The following is a 27,209-nucleotide window of genomic DNA, read 5'->3' on the forward strand; positions in this document are numbered from 1 at the left end:
TCTTGCTAAGTATAATTCCATAAGAGAGCCAGTTAACCTCTTTTTCTCAACAACAAAATAGGGATAATAATACTTGGTTATGCTTACTTTGTGAGGTTGCTATAAACATAAGATAATAAAACTTTTATCCCAATGCCTGGCACATAGTCACTGTAAAATAATTGATAGCCATAACAATTGATGTCATCCATCACAAAAGATACCAAGGTTTGAAAAATGTTACCACATTTTCTCTCTGATGACTTCTTCTTAGTCTCCAAATAATTGTTTTACTTGGTCATGATAATGAAATAAAAACAAAACTTATTTATGTATGTATTTATTATTTATTTATGAAAGCAAGAATAAAAGCATTGCTTATTGAAGGACATGATCCAACACTATCCTTTAAAAAGTGGTAAATTAATTAGTGAAAAATTAGTTGAAGAGTAAACAAAAAGAGCAATCACCAAAAAAGATTTGCCATCTCATTGATTATTTTATCTGAGATGACATCAGCGCCTCCCAGGAGTCTTTGGACAAATTCTAGAGATTATGCAACAAAGGGATTCTACTAAGTAGTTATAATTTCAAAAAATAAAAAGCGCTTTAGGATTCCTCTAAGGAAATTCAGTAAAAGAAAGGGTGCAGGGTGTATACGTCACCCTATTTTGAATATCTGGCCTTAAAAATAACTTAATGACCATAAATACTTATTGCCAGAGTAAATGCTATGTATTCAATAGCTTTCCTAAGAAATGGAAATATAGAAGGTAACACTTTTCCTAAAACAATACTATAGAATGTTTGTGAAACTTAAGAGATATGTCTCTTTCAGAAAGTCAACAAAAAAATGCAAAAGTACATGAAAGCATTTATTCTGGACAGTCAAGGACAAATATAGAGAGAAATAGAAAACATTCCGTCAAAGGTATATGTGTGGCTTATTTTAGATAAGCAAAATCCACAAGTTTAGCAGTGAGCAAGAAATGTGCAAAGTCTTATCTTGGAATCACACAAAATGTGTTAATTCTTTGAATCCTTTTTAGAAATCTTTTTTTTTTTTTTTTGTCTCCAGTCTGTCCAAAGTTATAATGTAGTTGTCATTAATACATACTGCATTTCTTCTGTAGGGACCAATGAAAAATTTGATCTTAATTTGGTAGTGACTCTTTCATGTCTGAAAACTTTAGAAAGCATAGTTCTTATAGTATATAAAACAAAATTTTGTTACCTTTTATATTTCCAGAATTTTTTTTATTTTTTAGGAAGATATTATCACCTTTTTGCTTTTTGATCTTTGTAAACGTTTGTTGCAGTTCTGTGTTCTTTCCCAAAAGGCTATTTTGAGGGAAAAGAGGCACTTATCAACCATACAGTATGACAGATACAGTATTCTTTAATACAAATTTCAATGCCCAATGAGCTAATTATATATATATTTATATATTCTGATCTGTAAACATATGGTAAACAGTATGAGTATTTGTTAATAGATATTCTGGTTATACTGAACATAAACACAAATGTCTCATTACAGTGTTGCCAATCCTAGTTAACCACCACCTGTACAATCAATTAGTCAATAAATGTCATATAATATTTCTGTTTGTTAGAAAAATACTTAGTGGTCAACTATGAGTCAACTGCTATTCTAGGTACTGAGGGAGTACCAGTGATGAAATTCATGATTCCTGCTATGATCTCACAAAACCCATATTCTGGTCAAAAGAGAGAGTCAGTGAATAAGTAACCAAATAAAAAGATAAAATGTCATAGAAAATGTGATGAAGAATATGTTTCAGGCTAAATTGGTAAGAGTAATAAAGAAGGAGTGCCACTTTCGATGGATGTGTATGTACATGTATTTATACTTAGGTATATATAAATACATATGAATACACACGTACACATATATGTGCATTTTTAGAAAAATAAAATGTTCTTCATATATATTTCTACACACTTAAATTTTTATGTTTTTGAAAACTTTCAGTGTTTAAAAACTTTCTACTATTTAGTGTTCAGCATCTCTCCCTTGCAAACTGTGTTGTCATGAACGTGTACATTACTCCTTTGCTCCTATGTGTAACTGCTTCTCTGCAGTACTCTATAAGAAATGGAACTGTAGAGTCCAAAAGGAGGCACACTTAAAATTTTAATAGGTATTACCAATGGAGGTCCCCTAACAGAACTATTTCCCTGTTTCCTTGGCAAAATATGATGTTAAACTTTTAATTTTTGCCCATTAGGTAAGTAAGATAATGAACACAGCATCTCTTTGTATGTGAGTTTGCATTTCCCTGCTTGTTAAGTTAAGCAACTTTTTCTTTACTTTAATGACCATTTTATTTTCTCTTTTTTGACTCTTTGAGTTGTCTGTTTGGATCTTTGGCCCTTTACTCTTGGATTTTTATGTAATATTTATTCATGCGTGTGTGCTTAGCACAAATACACACCATTTACATACAAATAATAAACACACACTATATGCATCATGCCATGTGTATTCTTATGTGATTATATATTAATACCTTTTTATATATAACCACAGAAGAATACAAATTCAAAAATATGTATAGTGCAAATATTATTTCCTCTACTGTTACCTTTAACATAGTTTCATTTTTACCACAGAATGATTAAATATACCAGTTAAATTTATTAATTAATTCCTTATGGCTTTTGTGTTGTATTGTTTGTGAGTGTGTGTGTGTGTTTTGTCTTATTCCTATTCTTACACTAAATAATAATGACCTATATTTTCTACTAATATATTCATAATATTTTTTCCTACATTTTGAACTTGAAATAACTGAATTTAGTTTTGTCAATTTGGGGAGGTAAGCATCTAATTTATTTTTCTTCCTCCTGATAGACAATTTACCCAACACTGTTTTTTGCCAGGGTACCCTTTTCGCACCACTTCAAACTACCAACTTTTCATGCACTAAATTCTCAAGGGTCTGTTCCTGGACAGCAATCTCTTTCTGTATTTTTATGTCAATATTACATTTTCTTAATTGTTCAATTTTTATAATAAGTTTTCAAATATGGTAGGCAAATTTATCTCTTCTTACCCTCTTTATCTTTTTAAAATGTCCTCTTGGTTACTCTGCCATATTTCCCTTTCTAAATGAAATTTAGAAAGAGTACTCTGAGTTTCATGAATAACGTTAACAGGATTTTTGCTTACATTGTTGTGTATTTACAGATTAATCTGGAGGAGTGTTCTTATCTTTGCAATATTGAGCCACCCATTCAGAATATGGCTTAGCTCACCTTTTATTCAAATCTTCTTTTATGTCCTTCAATAAAATTTTATAGTTTTCTTCACATACGTCTTATTTTTATTAGGGTTATCTTTATGCATTTTAGTTCTGTGGCTATTGTGAGGCAGATCTTATCATCTATTATATATTCTATTATTGCTAGCATGTAGTAGGGCTATAGAAAATTGCATCTTTGCTATTTCTAATATAATGACATATTTCTTCCTCCTTTTGAATAGTTATAATTTATTTCTCATTATTTCTTTCCAATATTTATACTTTTTTATTTTTAAAAAAAACTTCCTGGCTTGGTGGATTGACTAGGGGATCTAGTACAATGCTGATTAACAATACGATAGTAAACCGTCCTTTCTTGTTACTGATTTTAAAGGGAATGCTTCCAATATTTCACCCCTAAATGTGATGCTTGCTTGATAGTTTTCTGGTAGATAAATTGTATTAAATCAAGGAAGTTCCCTTTTACTTCTAGCTTGCTAAGAACTTCACTTATTAATTTTTTAATCAGAATTTGGGGGAACATTTTATAAAACAGCTTTTAAACATGAACTTTTCCCCCTCATAATCGTTTAATGTAGCAAATTAGCTTTGTGCATTTTCTAGTGCCGAACAAGCCTTGCATTTCTTGGACAATACAAACTTGGGGATGATATATTATTACTTTCAGGTTCTGCTGGAATTTATCTGCTGATATCTTCATTAGGTATTTGCATTTGTGTTCATTAGTGAGGCTGGCCTATACTTTTTTTCTTTTAACATCTTTATTGGAGTATAATTGCTGTACAATGTTGTATTAGTTTCTGCTGTATAACAAAGTGAATCAGCTATAAGTATACATATATCCCCATATCCCCTCCCTCTTGTGTCTCCCTCCCACCCTCCCTATCCCACCCCTCTAGGTGGTCACAAAGCACTGAGCTGATCTCCCTGTGCTATGCAGCTGCTTCCCACTACCTATTTTACATTTGGTAGTGTATATATGTCAATGCCACTCTCTCACTTCGTCCCACCTTACCCTTCCCCCTCCCTGTGTCCTCAAGTCCATTCGCTACCTCTGCATCTTTATTCCTGTTCTGTCCCTAGGTTTGTCAGAAGCTTTTTCTTTTTTTTAGATTTCATATATATGTGTTAGCATATGGTATTTGTTTTTCTCTTTCTGACTTACTTCACTCTGTATCACAGTCTCTAGGTCCATCCACCTCACTACAAATAACTCAATTTCGTTTCTTTTTATGGCTGAGTAATATCCCATTGTATATATATGGCACATCTTCGTTAACCATTCATCTGTCAATGAACACTTAGGTTGCTTCCATGTCCTGGCTATTGTAAATGGTGCCACAGTGAACATTGTGGTACATGACTCTCTTTGAATTATGGTTTTCTTGGGGTATATGCCCAGTAGTGGGATTGCTGGGTCATATGGTAGTTCTATTTTTAGTTTGTTAAGGAACTTCCATACTGGTTCCTTAAAAACCATAGTGGTTGTATCAATTTACATTCCAACCAACAGTGCGAGAGGGTTCCCTTTTCTCCACACCTTCTCCAGCATTTATTGTTTGTAGATTTTTTGATGATGGCCATTCTGACCGGTGTGAGGTGATACCTCACTGTAGTTTTGATTTGCATTTCCATAATGATTAGTGATGTTGAGCATCCTTTCATGTGTTTGTTGGCAAACTGTATATCTTCTTTGGAGAAATGTCTATTTAGGTCTTCTGCTCATTTTTGGATTGGGTTGTTTGTTTTTTTGATATGGAGCCGTTTGAGCTGCTTGTATATTTTGGATATTAATCCTTTGTCAGTTGCTTCATTTGCAAGTATTTTCTCCCATTCTGAGGGTTGTCTTTTCATCTTGTGTATGGTTTCCTTTGCTGTGAAAAAGCTTTTGTTTCATTAGGTCCCATTTGTTTATTTTTGTTTTTATTTCTATTTCTCTAAGAGGTGGGTCAAAAATGATCTTGCTCTGATGTATGTCATAGAGTGTTCTGCCTGTTTTCTTCTAAGAGTTTAATAGTGTCTGGCCTTACATTTAGGTCTTTAATCCATTTTGAGTTTATTTTTGTGTATAGTGTTAGGGAGTGTTCTAATTTCATTCTTTTACATGTAGCTGTCCAGTTTTCCCAGACCACCTATTGAAGAGGCTTTCTTTTCTCCTTTGTATATTCTTGCCCCCTTTATCAAAGATAAGGTGACCATATGTGCATGGGTTTATCTCTGGGCTTTCTATCCTGTTCCATTGATCTATATTTCTCTTTTTGTGCCAGTACCATATTGTCTTGATTACTGTAGCTTTGTAGTATAGTCTGAAGTCAGGGAGTCTGATTCCTCCAGCTCTGTTTTTCTTTCTCAATATTACTTTGGCTATTTGGGGTCTTTTGTGTTTCCATACAAATAGTGAAATTTTTTGTTCTAGTTCTGTGAAAAATGCCATTGGTAGTTTGATAGGGATTGCATTGAATCTGTAGACTGCATTGGGTAGTATAGTCATTTTTGGCCTATACTTTTATTTGTTCTGTTGTCCTTGCTCAGTTTTGTCTACTAGTGGATTTTTCCCTTTGTATTTCTATAAAATGAACTTAGAAGGACTATTTTCTCATCCATGATCTTAGCAGTTCATATAATATGGGGATTTTATTTTGTTTTTTAAAGTATATTTTAGATACTTTAGATCTGACCCTATTTCAGGGATAAATGTTAGTACTCCCTTAATTTTATTTACTATTAATTAATTTGTTATCTATATGTTTTTGAGCCATTTTAAATAACATATACTTCTAGACCATCAAGTATTTCATCTAAGTTTAAAAATTTGTTATAAATAGTATTGTATTCTCTTTGTCATAGATATTACTGTCTTTGTTATGTATTTTTGGATTCCTCCTATAATTATATAAGCCCAGTTTTACATTTCTTATCACTTTTTGTACTTTGTTTCTTTTTATCTTGAAAAATATGTCTAATTTTTTACTATCTTATAAATTATAGCAAGTAAACTTTGATTTGTTGATAGTCTTTACTTAGTTTTGTCATATTCTCCCAATTATCTATCTCCATTTGTACTGACCTTACCTTGGAAAAGACACTCAAAATTCAGCCTTTTTTATTTTGTGTGACTCCAAATTATTATCTCCTCAGACAATTTTTTGAGAAGGGGCAAAGGAAGAAAAATATTACTTTCAAAAGCTTCATGATTTTGTTTTTCTGCTTTCAGGAAAAACAAAAGAGTCTAAGCTCATGTCTTTCTTTTAGAGTCTTACTGAACACCCCTGTAAGGAGCCAAAACCCCTCAGCAGTGTGATTTTTCTACCATTGTCCCCTAATTCTACAGCTTCCATGGGTGATTCATTGGTGTCCAATGTACAAAACATGTGACAATTTAACCAAACATTTTACAACTATCTGAAGTAATACTTCAAGTGCCACATTTAAATAATGGGTCTTCAATGACCTTGACCCAGATAATTTTCTATTTTAGTATATTTTCTTTGCAATACCCCATTCCTTATACCATATGTTGTAATTAAAACATTTATTTGCTTATATGACAAAGACCCTACATGTGTGTCTGCTCCAGGGCCATTGTTAAGGCAGAGTTCCACTTTGTACCCTCTGTGGCTCTCTTGCTTCACAGTCTTCCATCTGTCGTCTTTATTCTTAGCCTCGTAGTGATTTGGCTGCATCAGTTCAACGTGTCATGTATGGTCATGGTCCCAGAACAATCTTGATTTTGTTGTATTAAGGATGTACAACTTTTCAGACATAAACCTCAGTGGTGAGGGTAAGAGGTGGGGGTGGTATTGTTGGGAAGGGAGTGGGCAAAGAGGAATCTGCCATTGCCATTTGTTTCAATAATTTAATAAAATTAAATGAAAATCCATAGGATATGAAAGGGGACATTATTTTTGCCTCTCAGCAGAGGGACTGCATTATTTATTAGTATTTTTACTTTTGATTCAGTTACTCTCCTATTATCTGCATATAATAATGCTGACCTCCAAAATTCTCAAATGTGAGCTCTTCCACTTAAAATATTTTTGATTCCTTTACATTGCCACTCTTATATGTGACCATACAATGTTGTGATGTTTTCAGTATCACTGGTGACTTTTCATAGTTCAAAGCAGTCATCTGTTTACAGTCAAACCATAGTTTATATTCTTTGTATGACAACATCAAGGAACAAGTATCCTATTTTTCACTCACCAATTCTTAACTGATACAATTGTTCATTCTTCACGAATCTGCCTTGTCATTAATCTGGAGAATAGTTGCCAATCAAGTCTCTCAAACTGATCAAATCTGAATTAATTAAGCGCACATTTATTGTTTACTTAATGCCAAACATTTTGTCAGTTAGTGTGTTTAGGCTAAAATATAATCAGTTATGTGGATGTTTGACTGTGAAATTATTTAAGAAAACAGATTTAGGAAAGTCTTCCTCTAGCCTGTTACCAAATACAAACTCTGCATTGCTCAAACCTTGAGAATAAGTGACTCAGTAGCACGGTTTCTGCTTCAAAATGTCTGTTCCTGGCTCAGAAAGCTTTCTGCCTAGATTAGTTAAGCTTACCATCTTGTCTTTTTTCCTCAATTCCATTGAATTTCCTGGTTTCTGTCTCAGATCTCAGCTGTTTAATGCTCCTGCCTGCCTAACTCTTATGACTTTGGTAACTTTTGCTCAAATGAGATACTAGAATGCACTCTCCAGACCACCTGCTTAGCTCCTAATCCCTGCACACTCTGTCCTCCTAGCTTCACTATCTCACCTTGGGCATGGGCTGCAGGGCACCTCTCTCAAGTCAGGCTAGTTCTATGCTTGTACTGTATTCCTGCAACTCCAGGCATGTGTACTTCAACTCTACAAATCACCTGAATCTCTATAACTGACTACTCTATGGTCTCATTGGACTGAATTGATTGAGCTCACTGAATGGAACTAATGATTTAGGGCTTTGGTTCTAAACCCTGGCTGTAAGTTAATATGGGGAGAGCTTTAAAAAATTAAAAAAGAATAAATATATCAGCATCTCAGTCATGGGCATTTTTAAAAGTCTCCAGATGATTATAATGTGCAACCTCTGTTGAGGACCACTGTTTCAGAATAAAAATGAAACAGGCAGAGTCAGGGAGCACAGCTGGATTCCCTGTTTAAAGGGACTGGAATAAAACCCTGTGATATTCTCCTCATCTTTCTTGCAGTGTCTATCCCACTACTTTTTTTTCTCCCAGCCTCGCTCATTGACAATGTTTACAGGAGTCACATCAAAAAGAAGTACTGAGAGACAGTAAATGGGGGAGGGAAGAAGCAGACAGAGTCCCTGTTTTTATTCCCCCCTGCCCCACCAGAAGCCTGGAATTTACTACCATGTCAGCTATAAAAGGCAAGCTCCTTAACTACAATATCCTGTATGAATAATACCCAGGAAGGAAATTTTAAATCCACCCCTGAATGTAAAAAAGCATCACTAGAGAGAAATAATTTATGAGTAAGACACCGAGGGCTACATACTGTAATTTATTTTTATATCGTGATCTTTGTTCAGACCACTGCAAACTCCTCTTCAGAAAGAGTCCATCAATTATGAGCAAGAAGGAACAGGGAGACTTTCATACTAGAAAATATATCTTTCATACTTCCTATATGCTTATTTATTCCCACTGATAATAGATACTTTGTTGGTTCAAATCATTACAAGCTGTGAACCACGAAGAGAAATGAGCAATAAATAAAGTTTCCTGCTTCTTTTAATAAAATGTCCCCATGTCACAGCCTAGGGAATGCCTTGTAATCACAATGAGCTCAAATATGCTCTACCCAATTCTTGGAATGTAAATACTGTGACTTCTTTAAATTAACTTTTGGAATGCCTTTAATTACCGTGATCAGAAAAGTTAGAGGATGACTATATATACAAAATGAAGTGATTGGATTGTTGGTATATAATTAAATCAAACCTCCAGATGTTTATGAAAAAGTTCTTTAAGCATGTATTGGTAACAGTTAACATTTATTGAGTACTTTCTATTGTTAGATACTTCCCTGAGTACTTTAGATATATAAATTTATCCAAAACTAACAACCCAATAGTACCAACTTTAGAAATGAGAAAACTGAGCAGAGAGAGGTTAAGTGACTTGTACAAAGTCAACAGCTAATACGTGCTAGAACTGGAATTCTGACCCAGACAACAGAACTCCAGAGTCCTTGTTCTTATCTATGGTGGTATACAACCTTAGATTCAACCTTAAAATCAATCATTATATTAGAACATTTGGACAGAATTATTATTTAAGGAGTTTCCAACTCTGAGTCTTGATAGGAATAAGCTGTAAGAATTCCTTAGATATAATTTCCTAGCGTTGTGGAAGCTTTGACGGTCTTCTCATGAGAGAACAGACGATAGGGAATAGAGGGTGATGATGTTGTGAAGGGCATGAAATTAGTTCCAATCATCAACACTCATTAAAGAGTGAATTAGACTTAATAATCAAAGAGGTAGAAGATCCAACAGTGCACAAGATACCTTGACCTAGCAGCTCCTGAAGTCTAGTGGGGAGCAGACATTAACCGAAGATCACATACATATTCATTACAATAATGATAAATGCTGGAGAGTGGGTGGCTACTAAGTGCTAAAAGAACATATAGTTGGGCATTTAACCTAGTCTGAGAGGGATGGGACACACTGAAAAAGTCACATTTAAGCTGAAAGATAAGCAGGAATTAACCCTACTCACAGGGCAAGAGCGTTCCAGGTACAAGGGAATAGCATGTGGCATCCTGAGGGAGAAAGGAGGGAGTTCAGTAGGGTTAAAATTAGTTATTCATCGGGTGTAGAAAGAAAATGTTAGAACTTCTATTTACAGTCACTTAGCTCAACCTCTAAAATGTTTATTTTTTATGTAGTTTTATAAGATGCATGCAGTATCAGTTTACTAGTATTTGCATAAATGTTATGAATTAGGACTGCATGCTCAAGAAATTTTACTGATGGGCATGCAGAGTAAGAAATGTTTCAGGACCACTGGTTTCACTGGTTTAAGCAACTGCAAAAGGAACAGGGGTTCCTTTGCAGTGACCTCAAGGGTTGGTGGTGATGGGGAAGTAGAACAGGAAATTACACTGGATGACACTGGAGACTTTCCACATAGGACCTGGTGGGCCAGGTCAAGTATTCAGGGTTTAATAGCAAAGGGAAACAGCTGAAAGGAGAAAATACACACTTGTCCATTGGGCAAACAATCTAAGATGGCTACCAATTAAAATGATTTAGAAATAGGTTAATGAAGACAAAAAGGAAAGCTTCAGAGTGGATTTGAAAGCTGCCTTTTTAATATTAATCTATATGCGTGTTCTCTCTCCTTCTCAAATGAAAGCCATGTGCTAAGGACTGAATATTTGTGCCCCTGACAAAAATTCATATGTTTAAATCCCTGTCCCCAATGTGATGGTATTTGGAAATGGGGCCTTTGGTAGGTAATCAGGTCATGAGAGTGGAGCCCCGATGACGGGATGAGTGCCCTTGAAGAAGAGACAGAGAGAGCTGGCTTCCTCTCTCTGCTCTCTACGTGTCAGGATAGCAGGAGAAGACTGCTATCTGCAAACCAAGAAGTAGGCTCTCACCAGACACTAGATTTGCCTGCATCTTGATCTGGATGTCCCATCCTTCAGAAATGTGAGAAATAAGTGTAAAAAACAAAAAAAATGTTTAAGCCATCCAGTCTATGGTAGTTTGTCATAGCAGCCTGAACTAAAACACCATGTGAAACATGATTATTTCATCCATCACTTATCTCCTTTCCTTACATAATCTGTTAAATACCCCCTCCAAGTAGACAGCAGAGTATCTGGCCTACAGTAAATGCTCAGTAGCTTTGGCATATAAATTATATCATGACCTCAAGTTTAGCACATTCCAAATGAATTTAATTTATTTTCCCCAATACATGCGTGTCTACCTATATTCCCTGTCTCAATGAATGATGCACCCCCTCTCAGGACTTCAAGTTGGACTACATGTTTCCCACGACACCCTTATATTTAAGGTCTCGTCAGACCTTAAATCTTATAGATCATATCCAAGGGAAGCCTCAACACTCAGCCTCTCCTTGTCATTTCCTTGCCTTTGCCATAGCCCTTACAGTTCTTCCTATTTAGTAACCAATTCCAGATAACCCTTTCCCTATACTTATTAACTAAAATTCATTGGATTCCAAGTATGTGCCACACACTATAGTTAAGGCCTTAAATGCATGATCTCCTTTAATCAACATAATCCAACGACAAGAGTACTATTATTACAATCAGTGGGTTTTTTTTAAGAAATTAAGGTTTAAAAAGTTTAAGTGACTTTTCCAAGTTTGCCCAGCAACTAAGAGATAGAGCAGCTATTCACACAGTCAGTCTTCTCTTGGGCTAATATTCTTACCAACTGTGATATACTCTACTCTGCTCCCACCTGAAGTTTATTGCAACTGCAGTATATTCACCACAATTGATTCATTGATTTCTTTGTGTCTTCCCTTATTCACTCATTCATTCACTTATTCTCTACTCATTCACTTACCTATGCATTTAATGAATGATTGCTCACTTTTACCTATTTTACATGTTGTACAACTTTGGTGAAATCCAGGCACTTGTGAAGCATACCATCTATTAAGGGGCAAACATTAAACCAAAATTACTTAAATAATTATGTAATGGCAATAAATGCTAAGCCAAAATATGGTCCTTTAAGTATAAATCTGATCATGGTAGTCACACCTCTGCCACTGAAGAAGTGATTTTCTCTCCCAGAAATCCTCTTCCCTTTAATCTACTAAAAAATAATCACGTGATCTTTAAATGCTCAGATGTACAACTTTCTGTCACTTCCAAGTCAGAATTCATAGTTCTCTCCTTTGTGTCCTCAAAGGCAATACTTATTAATCCCTGTATTGTAGTAATTACTGCATATTTCAATTTCTTAGGTAGATGGCTTGACATTCTTCAGTTTACTCAGGAATTTTAGTGGTATTTCATATGGTTTTGTGGTAAAAAATATATATATATATATAATGCCTATGGAGCACCTAGAATATCGTAAGTTCTCAATAAACACTAATTATAAATGTATCTATTTTACCTATTAACATGTCTAAGCTTCTCAGGAGCACATTTTTTTGTATTCATTCACTAAAAGAAAAAATGTTATCTTTCAAACATAAGACTCTATAATTGCAGGTGATGTGGATATATCTACGTATTCACATTTGGTGACTTGTTTACATTTTATTATCTGTTCTTTTACTTCTTTTATTTTTTTCTATTCTCATATTAATGCTGGCAGCCTAAAGAGGACCACAGTTAGCACAGAAGGTAGAAATTTGGTAACAATCCTTGATTCTCTCCATCCCCTTAAAGCCATCAGAAAATCTTGTGGCTTCTTAACAATTGTATCTCAAATCTTCACTCTAGGTTGCAAAAAGCATCTGAAACAAACTGTTAAAAAAGAATGACATAGATCCTAACAGACTGACATAAAACAGGTCTAAGATATATGATTAAGAAAATATCACTTAATTTCAAAATGTTGTGTGTAATATTAAAATTTGAGAGAATGCATCAGTAAACAGTCTCTCTTCTTTCCATCTTGATTGCTGCCCTTTTAGTGCAGGCAAACCAGTATTATTATTTTTTTTTAATTGTCATTGATTTCTATCTCCTTATTTCTACTTTGACCATTCTGCAATCAGTTCCCCACCCAGTGGTAAGAGTGATTTCAAAATATAAACTATATTATGTTTCTTCATTGCTGAAAAATATTCTGTGACTTCCCATTACATGTGGAGAGAAGAAAAGTCTACAAGCCCCTGCCTTTTATGGCTTCTGCCTAGCCCTACAGCCTTATATTGTGCCCCTTTTCCTAACTCATGCCACTCTAAATTTCTTTCAGCTCCTCAAAGATGCTGAGCTCACTGGTGATTTAAGAGCTTTTGCCCTTGCTGTTACTGTATTGTCCTGTAATGTCTTCTGCCCTTCTCTTCATTCGGCTACTACTCTTCTTCCCACAGGTCTTAACTGTCACCAAAGGAGGGAAACTCTCACCTGCAGTTCCTATTAAAAGCTATTACTTGTTACCTTGTAACAGTCAACACAGTTGGAAAATATTTAATTCATTCACTTTTGATCCTTTTAAAATTACTTGCCACTTATCTTAGTTTGGTTATTCCTAGTAGATCCTGAGTCAAAGATACACATTTAAGTAGCTTATTGTGGATATTATTCCAGGAAGCACCAGTAAGAAAGTGTAAAACTGAAGGAAGGAAGCTAATTTAGGTACATCACTGAGCAGGCAACTGTTACTGGCAGCTGAGGCTCAGTTCCAAAAGGGAAGTCTGGGGATAGTGTAGACATGCCTCAGAGTGGGGTGAGGAGGCAGGGGTATTTATGCACCCAATAACATCAAACTGGTTTAGGGTTGATCCCCAATGGTACATAAGTCAAGAGGGCTCCAGCAGTTTGCAGCAGCCAGAGAAACTGCTCAAGCAAATCTTGGCAAGGTTTGAGTCAGTGGGCCTAAGAATAATGAGCATGGGGAAAATATGGGTGTGACATGAATGGCATTGGCTACTCCACCTCTCCAGGGCCTAAGCTCCATGAAGGCAGCAGCAGGAGTCTTGTTCAAGACTATATAACCTGGTACTTGGTACAGAGCTGGTGCTCTGCAGATTAAAATGAAAGAGCAGATAATAGGGCTAAGGGATAATACTTTTACAATACAGAGTTTAATTAGATTAAAAAAGTTGGTTTGGATCTATGGTTTATCTAGATCTATTCACCAGAGGAGAATCAGACAAATCAACTTTGTGACATAATAACCAGAGCTAAATCTAGTAATGACTCATTTATGTTACAAGTCTCTATTTACTTCCTAGAGCTACTATATCAAAATACAGCAAACTGGGTGGTTTAAAACAACAGAAATTTATTGTCTCAGAGTTCTGGAGGCTGGAAATCTGAAATCAAGGGGTCAGCAGGGCCATGCTCCCTCTAAAACCTATAAAGAAACCCTCCTTTGTCTCTTGCTAGCTTCTAATTATTTGCTGACAATCTTTAGTGTTCCTTGGGAGGCAGCTGCATAACACCAGTTCCTGCCTTTGTTGTCATAGAGTGTTCTCCCTGTGTGTGTGTGTTTTATAAGGATGTCAGTCATATCGAATCAGGGCCTCACCCTACTCCAATCTGATTTCATTTGTACTTAACTAGTTAGATCTGCAACAACCCTATTTCCAAATAAGCTTACTTTCAGAGGTATTGGTGTTTAGCACCTCAACATCTCTCTCTCTCTCTTTTTTTTTTTGTAGGACACAGTTTAACCCATAATAGTATCCTTGAAGTTAAAGCCTAGGGAAGAGCAGATTACAGAGTAAAAACTAGTGTTGTGCGTTCAAGTCTCAAATCAGCCTTCAAAGTCAACCAAAAACTTGTGTGTTTCAGGAAGGGGAAAAAGAAAGTTTTCAGGATTTTGAATGGTCCAGTCTCACATATAATGTAACAGTATGTTGGTTGCATGTCTGCTTGCCAGGAGGCAATCTGGTCTGTGCAGTGAGCTCTGGTTCCAGAGGGACAATACAGAGAACATGTGGAAAGAGGGCAAAATTCAAGGGCAGCTCTGGAATCCCCTTGTGGTCTCCTAAAGGAGACAACTCTGGGGCTTTCCCAGGGAAAAAAAAAAAAAAAGTAATTTCATAAGTCTCACAACTGTGTCTGTGAGGCTTATTAGAGACACAAATAGAAATATTTATCTTTGGATTTACTGCATACACCAGGTATTTTTCTATCCTCACATGTAATTTCCATAAAAGCTGACAATAAAAGGCTGTTTTGTACTTAGCTGCTAAGAATCATTTTGTCACTTTGTATAATAGTGAAATGTTTGATCACAGACCTCAACTTCTCTTAGAGATCAATGTGACACATCAAAGACCCTCAATGTAAAAGAGACACAACTCTATTTAAAATGCCAAAGTCCATTCTTGTTCCATATGATCACGGTGATGATTCTATTTGACCATTTAACCCATGATTTTCAGGCACTGTTATTAACAGCAATATTAACAACAATATTAATATGTGATTATATAGGCAGAATCAAGTGATGAGTAAAACCAACAACAGCCAAGAGTCAGGATTTAGGTATTTTTAATAACTGAGACTTGGTTGTGTCAGATAGCTAATAGCTCTTCCCACAGATTTATTAATCTACATTTTATGAATCAAGTGGAAAAATTATTTTGATTTTGAAGCTAAATGTAAATCCTGTCATAACATCTCTTCACTTATTTATTTATTTTTTTAATAAATTTATTTTATTTATTTATTTTTTGCTGTGTTGGGTCTCTGTTGCTGCGCACGGGTTTTCTCTACTTGGGTCTAGCGGCAGCTGCTCTTTATTTTGGCGAGCGGGATTCTCACTGTGGTGGCTTCTCTTGTTGCGGAGCATGGGCTCCAGGCCTGTGGGCTTCAGTAGTTGTGGCTCGCGGGCTTAGTTGCTCCGTGGCATGTGGGATCTTCCTGGACCAGGGCTTGAACCCGTGTCCCCTGCATTGGCAGGTGGATTCTTAACCACTGCGCCACCAGGGAAGCCCTATGTCTTCACTTATTGTAATAGTTCAAAAGTAAATACTTATATGAAAATAAGTAATACTATACTTGAACACAATTTTGCATGCAAGATGAATGTTTATTCAAAAGTGAAATGTTTTGTTTGTATGCTACTTAGCTTTAAACGTACAAAAGCCACAAAATGCTTATATAAATTAAATAATCCTTACTACTACTCCATTACATTTAAAAAGAACCATATTTTTTCCACTATCTAGAGAAACAAAGATTGGACGTTAATGGACAGAGAAGTGTGGATAATTTGTGTAATATCTAGTTTTTTTATAAAAAGTTTTAATCCCTCACCTTGATTTATTTTAAATATTTCATCTTCCATCCCCCTAAAGAATTTATATCTCATAGACAGGATAATATAAAAAGTGAAAAATCTCACTTTATCCTTGATGCCATAGATAACCAATGGAAGAGTTTGGTAAATATTTTCCAGAATTAGGTGTGTATATGTGTCTATGTGTAACTTAGTGTGTATTTTCTGAGTTTATCCTTATATATATTTTCCCAGATTTAGTTCCCAGTGGAAATACTGTTTGAAATAATATTTTTCTATATAACAATGCATTCTGCCTCTCTTTCCATGCAGAGACTGAGAGGGATTATTTTGCAACTTTATATGCCACTGAAAATATTAATATTATATAACATTAATTTCATTACATACTAATCCTGAGATTTTTAAAAAATATCTTACCATAACTAAACTTTCCACATTATGGGGAGGTGAACACAATTTTTTCTTGCAATTGCAAATGGGAGTTGTTTTGCTTCAAATGGGAGTTGATTTGAATCATTTCCAATTTGCAGTGATGGCTGTGAATTATAGTGACCAATCATGGCTCTGTTATCTCACTTGAGACTTGTTTTATTTAACTCATTAATGAGAGAAGTAGAAGGATGACAAAGCAGGTTCAAAGAAAAGAGAATTTGAGAAATGAGATTTTTACGGTCTGGTGGTGGGAGTGAGGGAAGGCTGCAAAAATACAAGTCAGATTAATGTCTACAAGACAAACAACAAGAAACAAACAAACCATAAATTTTGGTAAAATCATATCTAACAAGTTTCACAGAACAAAAAGTTTTCTGGGTCCTAACCTATTATGTAAACAAACTTCCGTTCTCCTAAAGTAGCAGATGGAACTTGGGTGTGGGTTTATAAGAAAATGCCCTAATATGCAGTAGAAAGGATTTACAGTTATTCTTATATCTTCTTCCAAGTTTTGGATATTTGTCTCATTACCATTAAAGTTTATTTTGTTTTTCTGAAATATGGTGTCTACCTATCTTGGTAACATTAACTGAAAACCATGGTCATAACAATTTTTAAAATTTCCTTAAGTTTAGACTATCAAAGGAAATTTGATAAACATTTTCTTGAAATATATTTGCATAATATTTCATTTTATGGATGCCCTGTATGATAGGAAACATATGCCCCACTTATGGACATTTAAGTTATTTCCAGTATCTCACCATTTTAAATAGTTCTCAATAAATAGTTTCATCACTTTTAACTTCGCACAACTCTATGTATATATTCATAAGCTAAATCCTAGAAGTGGAATTGCTGTTTCATAATTTAAATACATTTAAATATTGTAAACAAAATTGCCAAATTTTTCTCTAAATAAAGTGCATTTTTGCATTCACAAGGAATCACAGATATATTTTAAATAGAGAGCCATTTGGGTCATCTGTTATGTTGTTTTTGCATATGTCTTTACATAATTAATCGATTAGCTATCTTAAGTTCCCTGGTCATTATTAAGCTATTTGAGGAGGAAGAACAATGAGAAATGAAGGAGGGAAGTTCCAGAGAGTTCAGGAAAAATTGGAAAGCAAATAAACCAATGAACAAATAATGACTTTAGATAGGAAGGCATAGAGCTTTCCAAAGACACAAGAGAAAAACTAGCCAGGAAATAAGAGTAAGTGGTTATTTGAAACTTATGAGAAAATAAATGGCAAATAACGCAATTCCCTAAATGGTTAGAGATGAGGCTTCGGGCTAAAGTCAAAGCTGAAGGAAATGGAAAGGAAAAGTTACAGACCCTTTTCAGTTGCTTATTCATTCAACAAGCATTTAGTTGCTAACTCTAGAAGGGCTCTGCTGGTAAGTGAAGGAGTCTTCAGTAGGTAGTTAAAGAAAGAATGGGCAGAGAAGAGAAGCAATGGACCTAAGCGTCAACTGGAGAAAAATATTCTAACTTTTGGTTCAAGAATGCTTCTAAGATAAGGAGCTGACAGTAATCAAGACAGTATGGTACTGGCACAAAAACAGAAATATAGATCAATAGAACAGGATATAAAGACCAGAGATCAACCCACGCACATATGGTCACCTTATCTTTGATAAAGGAGGCAAGAATATACAGTGGAGAAAAGACAGCCTCTTAAATAAGTGGTGCTGGGAAAACTGGAAAGGTACATGTAAAAGTATGAAATTAGAACACTCCCTAACACCATACACAAAAATAAACTCAAAATGGATTAAAGACCTAAATGTAAGGCCAGACACTATCAAACTCTTAGAGGAAAACATAGGCAGAACACTCTATGACATAAATCACAGCAAGATCCTTTTTGACCCACCTCCTAGAGAAATGGAAATAAAAACAAAAATAAACAAATGGGACCTAATGAAACTTAAAAGCTTTTGCACAGTGAAGGAAACCATAAACAAGACCAAAAGACAATGCTCAGAATGGGAGAAAGTATTTGCAAATGAAGCAACTGACAAAGGATTAATCTCCAAAATTTACAAGCAGCTCATGCAGCTCAATATCAGAAAAACAAACAACCCAATCCAAAAATGGGCAGAAGACCTAAACAGACGTTTCTCCAAAGAAGATATACAGATTGCTGACAAACACATGAAAGAATTGCCGACAAACACATGAAAGAATGCTCAACATTATTAATCATTAGAGAAATGCAAATCAAAACTACAATGAGATATCATCTCACACCAGTCAGAATGGCCATCATCAAAAAATCTAGAAACAATAAATGCTGGAGAGGGTGTGGAGAAAAGGGAACCCTCTTGCACTGTTGGCAGGAATGTAAATTGATAGAGCCACTATGGAGAACAGTATGGAGGTTCCTTAAAAAACTACAAATAGAACTACCATACGACCCAGCAATCCCAACTAGGCATATATCCTGGGAAAACCATAATTCAAAAAGAGTCATGTACAAATGTTCATTGCAGCTCTATTTACAATAGCCAGGACATGGAAGCACCCTAAGTGTCCATCAACAGATGAATGGATAAAGAAGATGTGGCACATATATACAATGGAATATTACTCAGTCATAAAAAGAAATGAAATTGAGTTATTTGTGGTGAGGTGGATGGACCTAGAGTCTGTCATACAGAGCGAAGTAAGTCAGAAAGAGAAAAACAAATACCGTATGCTAACACATATATATGGAATCTAAGGAAAAAAAAAAAAAGGTCATGAAGAACCTAGGGGTAAGACGGGAATAAAGACACAGACCTACTAGAGCATGGACTTGAGGATATGGGTAGGGGTAGGGGTAGGCTGTGACGAAGTGAGAGAGTGGCATAGACATATATACGCTACCAAGCGTAAAGTGGATAGCTAGTGGGAAACAGCCACGTAGCACAGGGAGATCAGCTAGGTGGTTTGTGACCGCCTAGAGGGGTGGGATAGGGAGAGTGGGAGGGAGGGAGACGCAGGAGGAAAGAGATATGGGAACATGTGTGTGTGTATGGCTGATTCACTTTGTTATAAAGCAGAAACTTACACACCATTGTAAAGCAATTATACTCCAATAAAGATGTTAAAAAAAAAAAAGATAAGGAGCTGCTTTTGCTTAGGAAATAAATGACGATGGGGAATGGAAGGTCATGGATTTAATGTCATGGACTGGAAAATAACAGTAAAATAAACAGACTGATAAATTAAGTTTCATGTACAAGAAGAGGAATTGAGATAAGAAGAGGAGAGAAAAGGGTTTGCTCTCAAGAGGAGAGAAGGAGCCAGACAATGTGGAAACTTGAGTCTGCAAAAGAAAATGATCAGTCAAGAACTGCATTAAGGTAGTGAGTGACTAAAAGACTTTAAGAACTAACAACTATTAACTCTGATCCAATTTTAAGTTTCAGTTGCCTAAAATCTTCAGAAAGGCTACTATGTACAGAAACTGGCATATCTGGGTTAAAAGAAAAGAAAACTAGGACTAGGAAATGAAAAGCAAGTGAGACTGAAAGTTTAGCAAAAGCAGAAGTTCCAAACTGGAGGTAACCATGAGATTTTAAGGGATCCAGAATTATCAGAAAACATGGAGAGGCCTTTGTTCAATGTTCCTAATTACTCAACATTACTAAAACTGAGGATGACCTCAGTTAGCACTCACATTACACAAACATTCATCAGGATTAAAAAATAAAGCACAGGGCTTCCCTGGTGGCACAGTGGTTGAGAGTCCACCTGCTGATGCAGGGGACACGGGTTTGTGCCCCGGTCCGGGAAGATCCCACATGCTGTGGAGCAGCCGGGCCCGTGAGCCATGGCCGCTGAGCCTGCGCGTCCAGAGCCTGTGCTCCACAATGGGAGAGGCCACAACAGTGAGAGGCCCGCGTACCTCAAAAAAATAAATAAATAAAGCACAGATGTAGAAAATATTATGTTGCAAGAGAAAGGGCAGTGAACTAAGAATTGGAAGGTCTTGTTCCAATGTTTCATTGTCTTCCTCTGATAGTGGCGTATCCTTGAGCCAATTTCTTCACTGGTAATAGATCCATAATAACATCTATCATTGGGTAGTTGTGAGCAACTAATCTAGATAAATATATGTGTATGTGTGTGTGTGTGTGTGTGTGTGTGTGTGTGTGTGTATAAAGTCTATAAAGTATAAGTATATAAAGTCTATATCAAATGTAACACTGTTATATTTAAAATATTACCACCTAAACAACAAGCTCCTACTGTGTAGCACAGGGTACTATATTCAATATCCTGTGATAGACCATAATGGAAAATAATATAAAAAATATATATATATGTATAACTGAATCACTTTGCTGTACAGCAGAATTAATACAACATTATAAATCAACTATACTTCAACAAAATTAAAAAATATTACCACCAATAACTATATTTATATATCCATATTTACAGCAACAGATTTATATCTTTCACCATATCTAGATAGTGCTAAAACTTATATTGACTCCCACGTTTACTCCTGGGAATTTCCAGATCTCTAGAATGATCAAGGAAAGACTCAGAAACGTTTTCTAATTAGTGCTTGCTTTTTGCAGAAGCACTGCCATGATAATCTGAACTGGTTTTGAAGCCCTTTGGAGAACGAGGTTCTATATTTTTCTTGCACACACTATCTCAGGGTTAAGAGGCATCAACATCCCCAACCTTCCCTCTGTCAAACTCTAATCCCTTGGGCATTTTAAGGTTATTATTAGTCAGACTCTTTTAAAATTAAACTTCAGAACCAAATGGCTATTTGCATTTTAATGCCATAGTATCTGTTCCTTAGTTTGAAAATTATGTGACAATTCTAGTTGAGAAGGGAGAATTCTTTGTACAAATTCAATATACAATCCCTGTTCCCCTCTGAGGTAGCTTAGAATTTAGCTGTGTTTTCTACATGTTCATATAATTGTCACAGCAACACTCTTGAAACTTGTTTTATCCCTGTACAAATTAAACAGAAACTAAATAAGCTCTGTGAAGTAAAACAGTCCTTCAGAAATGTAAACACTTCCTGTGGGAATATTAACAGTTTTCCACTTTTTTTCTTCAAAGCAGCATTACTTTAGATTACAATAAACAATAAATGAGAGATGGGATTTACTCAACACTATCACCTTTGAAATAAAGAAAATCAACTTGATTTCAAACTTCCCTGGGCATTCCTCTCTGTAGGCTTTCTTCACCATTTCAAGAATGATGGCAAACTCTACAAGACTTTACATCACCAAAGAGAGAAAACAATTCACACCACTTCACAGCCAGAAATAATTCTGAGGAAGCAGCACAAACAGTTGGGGATTCCTCTGATAGGTGCTCCACGAATCCTGAGAGGCATAATCTCCAAAACAGGATGCTTCAGCCTATAAATAGGTGTGCCAGAAAGGTTGACTCTGGTTATCAACGGAATAGGAGAAAACACATCCACTACTGCTCTGGTACAAAGATTGCTTTCTCCATTACACTGATTTTCTTTCTTTCTTTTTTTTTTTTTATGTCATTTAAGGTTTCCTCCATCCGTTCTCCATCACCAATGAAGGGAACAAGTGTTACTGAATATGGAACTGTCTGAATGACCACTGCCTGTCTTGTAAAATCCTAAATATCTTACGGAGAGTGACTTACATCACTGCAGAGTCAGCCTCACTAATAATGATTTCTATCTGTAAGGCATAATTCTTTCATACTATGGGAAACACCTTACATCGATGTCCTTTATCATTGATTTATCATTGATCATTGCAGCATTTTTGTCAGAGGGGTGAAACATATCTCTTTGGGCAAAAAATGGTGGAGCTGTGAAATAAATGATGGACATAAAATAACTCATCATGTCTAAACAGTATGATTTGTGCACCATCAGCATCAGTGATAACATGAAATTCATGTTATTAAAGACTCTTATTACTCATTGCTTAAGAGCTTTGTGTCAGTGTTGCTTTGTAACAAAGCCCTCCTGCTAAATACCTATTTTAAACAGGAAGTTTATTTCTAAAGTGAATGCCTCCAAACTCAATCTCACCCAACCCCAAATGACCTGTTCTGAATGGAGTCATTGTCAACAAGTACAGAAGGCCTTAAAATTTGCAAATGCATAAAATCTGCTCTTTGCCATGATTTCTATTTCACCAGAGCTGGGGTTGCTGTTTCAAGATTTATGTTCATTTTAGAACATCCTTATTTCATGAATGAACCATATCAAATATGAAAGGTGATGGCCATCTTGTTGTGGAATAAACATGAGGAATCAGGAAATCTGGGTCTAAATTCTGGGCCGGCTACTTGGCAGGTATATGGCTTTGAGCATGTTTTCAAAAAGTATTCCTAGGTCTTGAGTAAATGGTCTCTAAGTTTCTGTGCAGGTCTCAAATACCATGACTCTGAGATTCAGCTTACTGGTGCCTGGCATTGAAAAGTACACTCTTGGGTCCAATGCTTAAGTTGTATTTGCAATATGTGGAGAAGATGTAAGATACTAACAAATACTCAATTCAATATATTAAAGCAGTCTCTCCCTTTGATGGAAATAAAAGACAAAACAAAACAAAACACACGGGAGCAAGAAGTAAGTATCCTTCCAAACAAAATCCTTAATTTATTTCCACCTAATGAATATCCTCTATCTCTAACAACAGGAATTTCCATGATTCTTAAATCTATTTGCGGAAGACCTGTTTTACTAAAGCACTCCAGTCAATAAAAGTGCCACATAAACGGAGTGAAAATGATTAGTTTAAACAGCTGGTAATTATGATAATTATACACTGCCTCTTTTGTTAAGCCAGGAAGGGATAAATTTTAAGAATATGTACTGGGGATTCAGCCATGTGTCATACACTCACGTTAATGGAAATGACAATCTAATCCTGTCCATCACATTCGACTTTATTTCCAAAATTCACTTGGAGGAACGGTAAGTGATTTCCCTTCGTTTTCATCAAAATTTTCTTTAATGTTGGTATATATTTTTAAAATGTTATATATACACATAAATGTCATTTTGGTCATATTGATGAATATGGTCCTCATTTATTTTTCAGCTTCATACCTCAAACTATATAGAGACACTAAAGAATCCATATACTGTATATAAATGAGTGAAACTTAAGATATTATTTTATTATTTAAAAGCAAAATACTATAATAATTTATACCCCAGAAGCCATGAGGAAAATGACTGACAGATCAGAGTATAATTTTTTTAAACTTTTATCATGGCCATCATTTTAATGTTAAAAATTTAATCAAAGACATCTGAAATGGTGATTAATTTCTTTTTTGTAACATTATTTCTTAAAAATGTGATTTATAAAAGCCAACAAAAATAACTGTAATGATTTTGAGTGTTTAAAATGGAAAAAGCTACTAAGAAAATAAATTTAAAGAAAATGTTTTATAAGTTTCTGTCAGGGTTTTATTTTTATGCATAAATAATAAGGAATGCATGATATGAATAAGACAAAGAATGTAAGCTCTGGAATCTTGCTGGTAAAAGTGTCAGAGTGTATGCAAAAAGAAACATTAAACAGGAAATAAATTGCTGTGGGCTAACATGTTTAGAAAAGGAATATGCACTGGTATCAATTATTTACTGACATACTATATTCATATTTCTGTCTGGAAATTCATTGAAATTTCCTACTTCCAAAGGTGACTAAAAACCAGGGAGTCTCCCTAACACCATACACAAAAAAAACTCAAAATGGATTAAAGACCTAAATGTAAGGCCAGAAACTATCAAACTCTCAGAGGAAAACATAGGCAGAACACTCTATGACATAAATCACAGCAAGATCCTTTTTGACCCACCTCCTAGAGAAATGGAAATAAAAACAAAGATAAACAAATAGGACTTAATGAAACTTCAAAGCTTTTGCACAGCAAAGGAAAGCATAAACAAGGCGAAGAGACAACCCTCGGAATGGGAGAAAATACTTGCAAATGAAGCAACTGACAAAGGATTAATCTCCAAAATTTACAAGCAGCTCACGCGGCTCAATATCAAAAAAACAAACAACCCAATTCAAAAATGGGCAGAGGACCTAAATAGACATTTCTCCAAAGAAGATATACAGATTGCCAACAAACACATGAAAGGATGCTCAACATCATTAATCATTAGAGAAATGCAAATCAAAACTACAATGAGATATCACCTCACACCAGTCAGAATGGCCATTATCAAAAAATCTACAAACAGTAAATGCTGGAGAGGGTGTGGAGAAAAGGGAACCCTCTTGCACTGTTGGTGGGAATGTAAATTGATACAGCCACTATGGAGAACAGTATGGAGGTTCCTTAAAAAACTAAAAACAGAGCTATCATACTACCCAGCAATCCCACTACTGGGCATATACCCTGAGAAAACCATAATTCACAGAGTCATGTACCACAATGTTCACTGCAGCTCTATTTACAATAGCCAGGACATGGAAGCAACCTAAGTGTCCATCGACAGATGAATGGATAAAGAAGATGTGGCACATATATATGGACTATTAGCCATAAGAAGAAACAAAATTGAGTTATTTGTAGTGAGGTGGGTGGACCTAGAGTCTGTCATACAGAGTGAAGTAAGTCAGAAAGAGAAAAACAAATACCATATGCTAACGCACATATATGGAATCAAAAAAAAAAAAAAAAAGGTCATGAAGAACCTAGAGGCAGGACGGGAATAAAGACACAGACCTACTAGAGAATGGACTTGAGGACATGGGGAGCGGGAAGGGTAAGCTGGGGACAAAGTGAGAGAGTGGCATGTACATTTATACACTACGGAACGTAAAACTAATAGCTAGTGGGAAGCAGCCGCATAGCACAGGGAGATCAGCTCGGTGTGGTGCTTTGTGAACGCCTGGAGGGGTGGGATAGGGAGGGTGCGAGGGAGGGAGATGCAAGAGGGAAGAGATATGGGAACATATGTATATGTATAACTGATTCACTTTGTTATAAAGCAGAAATTAACACACCATTGTAAAGCAATTATACTCCAATAAAGATGTTAAAAAAAAAGATTGAATAATCAATCAATGCAGTTCACCGTATGATTAGACAAAAAAAAAAAAAAGACAAAAAAACCGGGAGTCATATAAGTACCAAAAGACTGACTCAATGTGCGTGAGATTGAATCAGAAATCATGTTTACGTGGAGGTGGTGTGGTTTTTACTTTTCTGTTTAGAAAATGTATTTTATACATATAATGAAGTACATGTAGTAAAGTACATATATATATGAAGGTATATATTGGCATATATATATATATGAATATGTATACATTTATACATTCAAGGCATAAGTACTGTTTTCACTATTGTACAATCATATACACATGTGATTCTCTGACTCATCTGCAAAGGTGGTAATTCTCTAAAACACCTAAAGAGTTTTGATTCCTATTAAGACAGTGCTAAAAGAGGCTGAAAAATTAATTAAAAATGTAATGTCTTGAGACTGAGAGCTTGCAATGTTTTTTTCTTTTTTCCTTCTGTTGAAATCCCTATTACAAAATGTAAAAAAAGAAGCCACCCAAATCCCATGTGCATGCTGAGTAAATAGAAATCACCAAATGATAGTGTACCTTATTAAATTTGCAATGTCTTTTATGAACGTATCTGTTCATTGTCTGTCTTGAACAGCTTTGCATTTCCTGTAAAGGATGATAAATACAGCAGTAGGTCCCTTTTAAATGTTTAAGTTCTAGAGACCAATAGCTTATCTGTTTCCTGCAGGAACTTATAAAAGTAATCATCATACAGATATAAAATTGGCTGCATTTATTCCTCTGTATGAATTCTAGTAGATCAGCTGCAGGAAGTTAAAGAAATGACAGTAATATGGTGATTAATTTTTCAGTCTAGCTCCACACATTAGAAAATAACCTCAAAATTAAGCCTGCAGGATACTTAATATATGTTATCAGGAATTCATATGTATTTTAGATAAAAATGAAGCAGGGATCATTAGTTTTCAGGTAAATTTCAATGAGAATTCCCTCAGTGGCAAAGGTTGTAATTCTGGCAAGAATTCAAAGCCTCTGAAAGCCATTGATTAGCCATCTGTGACAGGAGAGCAAATGAGACTTTAAAGTAGGGACAGCAGCTATTAGACCCCTCCTGGTGGATCCTAAACTGATATCTATGCCAACTGCAAAACCAAAAAAAAGAAACTCCAAAACACCAAAAAAAACCCAATACCTTGATTCAGGTAGACAAAGCATGCAAAATAGAGTACTTTAAGGGGAAGGGTACCATGAATCAGATTACCAAATTTGAAAACTAGTACCACCAACATTTACTATACATGTGACTCCAGAAATGGTATTTTTATTTTTTTATTTTTTTGCGGTACACGGGCCTCTCACTGCTGTGGCCTCTCCCATTGCGGAACACAGGCTCCGGATGCGCAGGCTCAGCGGCCATGGCTCACGGGCCCAGCCGCTCCGCGGCATGTGGGATCTTCCCGGACCGGGGCACGAACCCGTGTCCCCTGCATCGGCAGGCGGACTCTCAACCACTGCGCCACCAGGGAAGCCC

The 27,209-nt window shown here is 35.6% G+C and overlaps 1 long non-coding RNA gene across 1 annotated transcript in view; it reads right to left on the bottom strand.

The window, feature by feature from the left end:
• LOC125965539 (uncharacterized) overlaps window positions 1-10,055 on the bottom strand; it is a 267,253-nt gene extending 257,198 nt beyond the window's left edge. The window contains exon 1 of the long non-coding RNA XR_007479547.1: window positions 10,011-10,055. This is a non-coding gene — a long non-coding RNA (uncharacterized LOC125965539). The remainder of the gene's footprint in view (window positions 1-10,010) is intronic.
• Window positions 10,056-27,209: the final 17,154 nt, after the last annotated feature.

The sequence above is a fragment of the Orcinus orca genome, chromosome 10, assembly GCF_937001465.1.
Source record: "Orcinus orca chromosome 10, mOrcOrc1.1, whole genome shotgun sequence".
Classification (NCBI taxonomy): Eukaryota; Metazoa; Chordata; class Mammalia; order Artiodactyla; family Delphinidae; genus Orcinus; species Orcinus orca.